Source organism: Callithrix jacchus, chromosome 2 (genome assembly GCF_049354715.1).
Source record: "Callithrix jacchus isolate 240 chromosome 2, calJac240_pri, whole genome shotgun sequence".
NCBI lineage: Eukaryota > Metazoa > Chordata > Mammalia > Primates > Cebidae > Callithrix > Callithrix jacchus.
This window is the reverse complement of record NC_133503.1, coordinates 50682808-50692510: the sequence shown is the minus strand read 5'-3', so window position 1 is coordinate 50692510 and position 9703 is coordinate 50682808. Positions and strand designations below refer to the sequence as shown.

At 44.5% G+C, this 9703-nt stretch overlaps 1 non-coding gene across 1 annotated transcript; it reads left to right on the top strand.

Moving 5' to 3' along the window:
- Positions 1-8293: 8293 nt before the first annotated feature.
- Positions 8294-8400, top strand: LOC118151789 (U6 spliceosomal RNA). The gene has a single exon (XR_004740198.1). It is a non-coding gene; the product is annotated as a U6 spliceosomal RNA (small nuclear RNA).
- Positions 8401-9703: the final 1303 nt, after the last annotated feature.

Below are 9703 nucleotides of genomic sequence, written 5' to 3'. Positions count from 1 at the left end.
ACCAGCCTGGTCGACAGAGTAAAACTCCATCACAAAAAAAAAAAAAAGAAAGAATCAAAAAATTATTGAGGATCTCAAACAGTGTTGGTTGTGTGGGTTATACTACATTAGAAATTAAAACAGGAATTTTTAAAAGAAAAATACCCAAGCACACATCCCATTAGCCATTGGGACTAGATGAAGTCAGTGCATTCATTTAGACTCTGGAAGACTTCACCATACAATTGTTAAGGAAATAGGCATCTTACAGATGTTTTCAACCTCATGTGGCTTCTGAAAGGCTCTTGGGGATCGCATGTTGAGAATCACCACTTTAACCATTTATTGGGCACTTACTGGGGACCCAGGGCTGCTGAAACTGGGATAAGACCTGGCTCTGCACTTGACCAGCCCGGACATGGGACCAGCCACTGCATCTGTCTCACAGGCAGTTTCCTCATCTGCACAATGTATAATGCCTGCACCTCAGGGAACTTGGTCGCCAGAAATAACACTTTATTTTAACTCTAAACTGGTTGCTAGCATCATTTTCGTCCCATTATGAAAGTACTAAACAAATCTCGGGCAGTTTCTGACTTTCTGGTCCCTCAGGGGTACAGGGACTCCTTCCCAGCCTACAAGGTAAATGCGTTTCTTGGCCACCAGATGGCAATGTCTTGTGGACTTCTCTATCCACAGAGAAGTTTAAGACTGTTTCTTTCAAAAAAGTTTCTGTGGGCTCTGAGAGAATAAACTTGAGGATTTTTTCCATTTTCAATTTCCCTGGGAGGCCTGGTGCAGACTGGCTGGTCCATTGGGAACGCCCAAGAGTTGAGACACTGGTGCCTGTTAGGGCGAGTGCTTCTCAGAGGGGTTCATTTCCTTTGAGTCCTCTCTGCACCACCACCCCCAGCAGAAATCCAAGTTTCCAGCTGAGGCACTTGGCTCTGTTCTTCCAAGGCCACAGAGCATTGGAGAAGCTCCCCCGCCTGCCAGAAGCCCAGCTGGCTGTCCACAGAATGAATGAGATCACAGAGCGGAGCTCAGGCTTCTGCAGGGGTGGGGGTGGAGAGCAGATGTGTCCACATATTTCTCTGGGGCTTCCCCATGCACTTGGCCCCAGCCTACCCTTCCAGTCTTTCCCACTCCTCACTGCAGCCAGCCAGCCTGCTCCTCAGGTGTCTTGCTTTTGTTCATGCTGCCCCCGTAAGTGGAATGATCTCTACCAGCCTCCCTTGTCTCCATGTACAAATTCCTTTCCCTCCCTCACATACCACAGCCTCCATGAAACCTCTCCACAGCTGGAAGTAATTTATTTCTCCTCTTGGCCCTCAAAGCATTTATCTCACAAACTTCAGTGCTGTGGTGAAGCTTTCTGTCCACGTGTCTTTCCTGGCCTCGAGGATCAGCCTAAGCATCTGTTCCCTCTGCTCTCAGAGCAAGCACTTAGGGAATAATTGATAGATGAGTAATGGCTACCATTTGGGGGATGCCTGTTTAGAGTGTCACACCCTTGCATTTATCTCATTCCATCCTTACCAGTCTCCATAAGATAGTGGACTAGGATAGACCCTCACACACAGTAGATGTGGGCCCAGATAATTTTCCAAATTGTCTCTTCTAATTCTTCTAGCAGGTCAAAGATCCCTGGTTGTGAGTACAGCCTCCCCTAGGGTGTTTCCAGTAACCAGCCTTGTTTCTGTTCCTGATGGGGTGAAGCTCCCACCAACTTTGCCTTGTTGACCTACCCATTCGCCTGGTGGCCAGAGCCTTGGCTTATCCAGTACCCACATTACCATGACTGGAGAGAAACTACCCTGGCCCTCAGTGCAGGGTGAAACCTGGGGGCTATATCTGGGGGAAGCATCCTTCCTCACAGTGGTATGAGCCACAGGGGGGCTCTGGTCTGGCTTGACTCCCCCTCAGCATGCTGAGTGAGCTTGAGCAAGTCTTTTGAATTTTGAAGTGGTGTGTGTGTGTGTGTGTATTGTTTTCCTTTTTCTGAGACAGGATCTCTGTCACTCAAGGAGTGCAGTGGCACAATCTTGGCTCACTGCAACCTCTGCCTCCTGGGCTCAAGCAATCCTCCCACCTTAGCCTCCCAAATAGCTGGGACCACAGGCACACACTGCCATGCCCAACTAATTTTTGTATTTTTTTTGTAGAGACTAAGTTGCCGAGGCTGGTCCCGAACTCCTGGGCTCAAGTGATCTGTCTGCCTCAGCCTCCCAAAGTATTAGGATTATAGGCATGAGCCACTGCACCCAGCTGAAGTTGTTTTTTAAACTGCTATTTTGAGGTATAATTTCATTCAATAAGCTGCACATATTTAAAGTGTATACTTTTTTTTTGCTGTCTCCTACTGAAAGGATAAAGTGTATAATGAAGATACATATATCACATACACACACACAGAGAGAGAGAGAGAGAGACTCTCATGAAACCATCACCACAATCAAGATAGTGACCATATTAATCACCTAAAAAGTTTCCTGGCACTTCTTGGTAATCCCTCCCACCCTCTCCTTACCCCCAAGTAACCAGAAATCTGCATGCTGTCACTATTGATTAGTTTGCATTTTCTTATATAAAAGCAGTTACACAGTATGCTCTCATTTTTGTTTAGCTTTTTCATTCAGCATATTTTGAAATTTTATCTTTTTATCAATGAGTATTAAGTATTCCATTTAATGAATATACCAAAAGGTGTGATTCATTCCTCTGTCGAAGGACATTTGTTTCCAGTTTTTTTTTAACTGCTTTGGTGCTATTAAGGTTTCCAAGGACCATACAGGGCACAAAGGAAAGTCTCAGTGAGCTGGACTCTTCCAACCCAACACACCCAAACCCAAGCCAAGCCAGCTCAACTCATAATTTTACTTTTTCTCTTTTAATTTATTTTTATTTTTTAGAGATGGGGCCTTGCTCGGTGGCCCAGGCTGGAATGCAGTGGTGCAATTGTGGCTCACAGCACCCTCGAACTCCTGGGTTCAAGTGATTATCCTGCCTTGACCTCCCAAAGTGCTGGAATTACAGACATGAGCCACTGTGCCTGGCCCAACTTACAATTTTATCTAATGGGCTTCCTCCTACAGCCCAGTGATACAAAGCCATGTTCTGGACTTCATCAGATCCAGATTTAAATTCTTCACCACTTAAAAACTGTGTGACCTGGGCCAGGCATGGCGGCTCATGCATGTAATCCCAGCACTGTGGGAGGCCGAGGAGGGCAGATCACGAGGTCAGGAGATTGGGGCCATCCTGGTCAACATGGTGAAACTCTGTCTCTACTGAAATACAAAAAATTAGCCAGGTGTGGTGGTTCTCCCCTGTAGTCCCAGCTATTCAGGAGTCTGAGGCAGAAGAATCATTTGAACCCAGGAGGCAGAGGTTACAGTGAGCTGAGATTGTGCCGCTGCATTCCAGTCTGGCAACAGAGCCATCTTAAAAAACAAGACAAAACTGTGACCTTGGAAAAGTTACTGATTCTTTTGTGCAACTCAGTTTCCTTATCTGGAAAATGGGGGTCATAACAGTAATGAGACTATTGCGAGAATTAAAAATCTTCATGTGCCTAATTCTTGATAATGGTATTCCACAAATAAAACTTTTTGTCTGACCAAAAAGTTTCACAATTCTATGACTAGAAGTTTGAAAACTGAAGTCTGAAAATTTTTAGATCTAGATTCTTTCTACCCCTGGCATATTATGAAAAGCAAAATGGAACCTCAAGATTGTGCTGTGTGGGAGGTGAATTGTTGTTCAGGTCACCGCCCTCTCCGTGACATTCTCCTTTAATTAGTGCCAGTGTCTTAAAAAGCCCAAGTCTGTAATTTCTTGGGAGTGCCCATCAGAGCTTCTTTTAGATTTCCATGTCTTTAAGGGCTGTGGCCACTTAGTGTAAGAGGACAAGTTTTTTAATCTGCTTCTTCGGAGAAGGAAATTCTTCATGTCCCTCTGCAAATCCCATGACTACTGACTAGGGCCTTGCAATAAAATCAAAGCCTTTAAAAATAAGGATGTCACCTCCCATTGGTCTGTTTATCATGGGTTCCAAGGATCTTAATCCTTTTGGAATCACAGATCTGTGGATGCCTAGAAGTAGGCTGTATCTTGGATAAGAGCACTGGCTCTGCGGATAAACCGACTGTTTACCAGATGTGTGAACTTGAGCAAGTAGCTTAACTGTCCAAGACAAATTATCTGGGCAAGGTGGTAGGTGCCTGTAGTCTCAGTTGCTTAGGAGGCTGAGACAGGAGGGTCACTTGGGCCCAGGAGGTCACGGCTACAGTGAGCTATGGTCACGCCACTGCACTCCAGCCTGTGTGACAGAGCAAGACACCATCTCTGAAAAATAAATAAATAGAACTGTCCAGGACCTCGGTTTTCACAACTGTTAGGTGAGAGTAATATCTTCTTAGAGTGAAATGAGATGACATGTGCACATAGAAGGAACTCAGTTTCGCTTATTATTATCATTATAAGATCTTGGGAACAGAGACGATCTAGTTAGCCACCCAGCTTGATGTCCACATGCCCTCCTTCTATGGGTGATCCATGAGCCTTCTTTCGCCTGCACGCCAGCCCTGCCCCTGAAAGGGAGCACTGTGAGCTGCTGGCTCTGCTCTGAACAGCTCTGCCAGGGGAAGTTCTGATGTTGAACCTTTACATCCCTGTCAGTTCTCTGGACTTGGGCTCAGTTTGTCCTGATACATATGACATCAGCCTAGTCCTTCCCTGTGTTGGTTCCTCAGAGGCAGAAGTCCCCTTCTCCTCCCTGCTACTCCCTTTCTGCTCTACCTCCCAAGGCAGATCCCAAATTCCCTCCTTTAGTCATTCCTTGGAAACAGAGTTTTGAATGATGACGACCACCTGATCACTAGGCCCTTTGTTGATTACTTTTTGAGAGTGGAAGCTGAGAAAACATGGAAAAGTCGGCCGGACACGGTGGCTCACGCCTATAATCCCAGCACTTTGGGAGGCTGAGGCCGGTGGATCACGAGGTCAAGAGATCGAGACCATCCCGGTCAACAAGGTGAAACTCCATCTCTACTAAAAATACAAAAATTAACTGGGCATGGTGGTGCATGCCTGTAGTCCCAGCTACTCGGGAAGCTGAGGCAGGAGAATTGCTTGAACCCAGAAGGCAGAGGTTGCAGTGAGCTGAGATCATGCCATTGCACTCCAGTCTGGGTAACAACAGCGAAACTCCATCTCAAAAAAAAAAAAAATGGAAAAGCCACACCATTCTGGGCCTCCACTGATCCTATGCCAGCTCACAGGGTTCCTGACTTGGTAAGGAGAGAGTTTACTGAGGGAAGGTACTGAAGGAGGGCTGGAGGTGAAAGGTTAAGAGGCTGGAAGCACAGCCTGGAATCATACAGTGGGAACCAAGGCGGGCTTCTCCCTCTGTTCTTATCTGGGAGTTGTGGCTCTGGATGGTACCTACATTGGAGGTAATGTGCATAAAGTACCTGGAGTGGTAGGGGCTCAACAAAGCCTGGCTTCTCTGTTGTGTTTTTTGTTTTGAGACAGGATCCCACTCTGTCACCCAGGCTGGAGCGCAGTGGTGTGATCACAGCTCACTCATTACATCCTTGACCTCCTGGGCTCAAGTAATCTTCCTACCTCAGCTTCTCAAATATCTGGGACCATAGGTGCCTGCCATCACACCTGGCTAATTTTTTAAATATTTTTTATAGAGATGGGGACTTACTTATGTTATCCAGGCTGGTCTCAAACTCCTGGGCTCAAGCAGTCCTCCAACTTCAGCTTCCTAAAGGGCTAGGATTACAGGCATCAGCCACTGCACCTGGCCTGGCTTCTCTCTTTTACACCTTTGAGAACATGTCCCAGGATCTTACAACTTTGTAAAAGGACTGAGCCTGCGAGATCCGGCTACTCCCAACATCAAGCCTGCACTTTCCTCAGTCACTGCCCCTTCCAGAGTCCAATTTGGTAACAACCCTCACGGAAGCACCGGTTTGTGGGTATGTGACTTTTTTTTTTTTAACCAAAACAAGCTGTGCTTCTCCCTGTGTTCCTAGTAGTTAGAGAAGCCACTAAAGCCATTGAGATGGGAAGGAGGGCTGGAGGTGGAAGGTTAAGGCTGGAAGCACAGCCCAGAGTCACTAAAAGCTCAAATTCACTGCACCCCACCACCCACTACCCTGAGAGCTGAGAAACCCTCCTACTGCCACCTCAAGCCTCTGCCTCTGCCTCAGAGATGTCAGGGGCTTTGGGAATTCAAGAGTTTTAGAACTGAAAAATAAATAAATAGAACTGTCCAGGACCTCGGTTTTCACACCTGTTAGGTGTGAAATCAAAAGTCCTACTGCCTCATTTTTTGTTGTTATTAATGCAAATTCCCCAATTTACTATGATATTGCAGGATAATTGCATTCCACCCTAGGCAATAGAGCAAGACTTATCTGAGTTCATATAGGGAAATGGGAGCAGCTTGGGGTGCTCTTTCCATTAATTCATCCTGCTTTGTCATAGGCATTAAACACCCCAGGCCTGGAGTTTTTCAGGTGAAAAGGACCAACTCACAGTTATTCAAATAACTTGTGGCAGAGACTGCTAATTGTCTATTCAAAAGTCTTTCATCCTCTTTTCCTTGGTAACAGAACCCAATTTATGGCTGGGCGCATGGCAACCTAACATAAAGACGACATTCCCCAGGTTCCTTTACCCCTAAGTGTGACATATAACTAAGTTCTGGTTAATGAGATACAAAGAAATTCCAGAAAGACTTCTTAAAATGAGCTGATGCCATTAGGAAGCCCTCACCCTTCTATATTCTTCCTTCTGCCTGACGGAAGGATGTGATGGTGGAACTAGTAGTCATATCAGGCCATGTCACCTTCCTTAGCCTTTGAAGCCATGGGCTAAGGATAGGACCTAGGTCTCCAAAGATTATTATTATTATTAATCTATTATTTTTTAGAGATGAGGGTCTCACTCTGTTGCCAAGGCCAAAGTGCAGTGCTGAGGGCATAGCTTACTGCAGCCTCAAACTTCTGGGCTCAAGCAATCCTCCTGCCTCAGCCTTAAAAGTAGCTGAGACTACAGGCATGCACCATGGCGCTCAGCTAGAAGATGATAATACATGAGCATTAAACTGTCTATTTCCAGATTTTGTTTCTATGTGAGAGTGAAATAACCTTCATTTTTGCGACAGCTACTGTTATTTTCAGCTTACTGGTATATACATACAGCTGAACCTGACACTAACTGATACATAAGCTTGTGCTTCCCCGATTTTTTCCACCCACCTACCATATGCTTGCTTTCATTTGCGTATAACACCAAAGATATGCAGGCCTAAAGTCAAGTCTTGGGATCTGCAGCAGTTGCTCTTGCAAGGTCCTGGTGTGTGTGTGTGTGTGTGTGTGTGTGTGTGTGTGTGTGTATGTGTGTGTGTGAGAGAGAGAGAGAGAGAGAGAAAGGGAGATCTTGAGCCATTTTAACCCTCCGGGTCTCATTTTCCACGACTTTAAAAGGAAGGGGTTAGGCTGAACATTATGGCTGATGCCTGTAATCCCAGCACTTTGGGAGGCCAATACAGAAGGATTGCTTGAGGCCAGGAGTTCAAGACCAGCCTGGGCAACATAGTGAGACCCCCCCCTCCCCGCAACTCTACAAAAAATGTTTAAAATTAGCCAGGTGGTGGCACCTGCCTGTAGTCCTAGCTACTGAGGAGGCTGAGGTGAGAGGATTGCTTGAATCCAGGAGATTGAAGTTGCAGAAAGCTATGATCACACCACTGCACTCCGGCCTGGTGACAGAGTGAGACCCTGTCTCAATAATAATAATAAAACAAATAAAAGGAAGCAGTTGATCTAGATCAAGGATTGGCACACAACAACCTGTAGGCCAAATCCAGCCACTATCTGTTTTTGTGACTAAAGTTTTATTGAAACACAATCATATTCATTTATGTATTATATATGGCTGCTTTAACACCATAACAGCTGAGTTGGATAGTGCAGTGAAGACCATATCGCCCACATAGCCTAGACTATCTTGCCCTTTTCAGAAGAAAATTGTCTATCCGTGGTCTAGATCAGTGATTTCAAACTGTTCTACAGACAACTAAGGTTCTGTGAAGGTATCTCAGGGAAAAGGGAGGAACTGAGAGTGGGGCTCCAACCCATCTTCCTACTAAGACTACACCTCTTTTTGTTGTAATTAACTAGTTGGATTTTATTTAAACATTTTATTATGGAAGTTTCCAAAAATATCTGAAAATAAAGGGAATAATATCATGAAACTCATACACTCATCTCCCAGCTTCAAGAATTACAAACTCGTGCTTGCTTCGACAGCACATATACTAAAATTGGAATGATACAGAGAAGATTAGCACAGCCCCTGCATAAGGATGACACGCAAGTTTGTGAAGCATCCCATATTTTTTTGTTAATTAAAAAAATTTAAAAAAAAAGAATTACCAACTCATAGCCAGTTTTGCTGCATCTCCCACTGCCTGCCCTCACCCCCCTCCACCCACAGGGTTATTCTGAAACAAATATCAGCATCATTTCATTTTATTATTGCATTTCTTTTCCTCCTCCTCCTTCTTCTTCTTCTTCCTCTTCTTAAACAGTCTTGCTCTGTTGCTTAGGATGCAGTGCAGTTGCACAATCTCATCTCACTGCAACCTCTGCCTCCTAAGTTCAAGCAATTCTCCTGCCTTAGCCTCCTGAGTAGCTGGGACTACAGATGTGGCCACCCCTCCTGAATAATTTTTGTGTTATTATATTTCTTCTAAGAGATAGGATTAAAAAAAAACCTATCCATCATGACACCTAAAAGTTAATACAAATTTCTTAATAATCATAAAATATCCAGTGTTCAAATTTCCTCTATTGCTATTTATTTATTTATTCTTTTTTTAGGCCCTTGGTTTGTTCAAATCAGGATGCAAACAAAGTCCATCCATTACATTCGGTTGATGTTTCTTATGTCTTTTAGTCTGTAGCAAACCTACTCCTGCCCTGTTTTGTTTTTCTCCTTGCAAATTATCTATTGAAGAAGTTGGGTCTTTTGTGTAGGAGGGTCTTCTGTAATTCTAGATTTTACTGAGTGCATCCCATGATGCAATGTGATCCTCAGTCCCCTGAAGTTCCTGTAAAATGGTGGTTAGGTTTATGCTTCATCAGAACAAGCTTTGATTTTTTGCTGACAATCTTTCATAGATGGTGCTGTGAAATCCTCTTATATAATATCAGGCAGCACATAACATCTGCTTGTCTTTCCGTGTGTAATCAACATGAAGAGATGGATTCAGGTGTTATCAGACTAGTCCATCCTATAAACTTCCCATCAGCTCTTCAACTCATGGTTTTAGCAGACATCAATGATTATTGTTGTGTCCATTATTTCTTTTAATCATAAAAGTCATACATGTAGGCCAGGTATGGTGGCTCACACTTGTAATCTCAGCACTTTGGGAGGCTGAGATGTGTGGATCACCTGAGGCCAGGAGTTCTAGACCAGACTGGTCAACATGATAAAACCCCATCTCTACTAAAAATACAAAAAATTGGCTGGGTGCGGTGGCTCTTGCTTGTAATCCCAGCATTTTGGGAGGCTAAGGTGAGCTGATCACAAGGTCATGAGTTTGAGACCAGCCTAGCCAATATGGTGAAACCTGTCTCTACTAAAAATACAAAAAATTGCATGGCATGGTGGCAGGTGCCTGTAGTCCCAGCTACTT